The sequence below is a fragment of the Parus major genome, chromosome 4A (genome assembly GCF_001522545.3).
Source record: "Parus major isolate Abel chromosome 4A, Parus_major1.1, whole genome shotgun sequence".
Lineage (NCBI taxonomy): Eukaryota > Metazoa > Chordata > Aves > Passeriformes > Paridae > Parus > Parus major.
The window spans coordinates 19,789,527-19,789,783 of record NC_031772.1 but is presented as its reverse complement, the minus strand read 5'-3'; the positions used below and the strand labels follow the sequence as shown (position 1 = coordinate 19,789,783).

General features: G+C 64.6%; 1 protein-coding gene across 3 annotated transcripts in view; it reads right to left on the bottom strand.

The window, feature by feature from the left end:
* ARHGAP36 (Rho GTPase activating protein 36) overlaps nucleotides 1-257 on the bottom strand; it is a 12,747-nt gene that overhangs the window by 11,095 nt on the left and 1,395 nt on the right. The window lies entirely within an intron of this gene.

Sequence of the window (257 nt, the reverse complement as noted above, 5' to 3'; positions counted from 1 at the left end):
GCAGGGAGGGAGGAGAAGCCCAGACCAGCTGCTGTTTATCTGCCCGGCCGCAGGAGCCACTGGAGGAGCCCCGTGAGGTCCCAGCACCGCTGGTGCTCCCAAAGCCCATCCCACAGGAGCTCACCCCAAACACCTGCCCTGCTCCTCACCCCACTGTGGATTCACATCCCTGGAAACCGCTGAGATGGCACCAGCACCTCCGAGCCACAGGAACAGCAGCAGCAGCAGTGTGGGTGTCCTGGCTGGGATGGGGATGG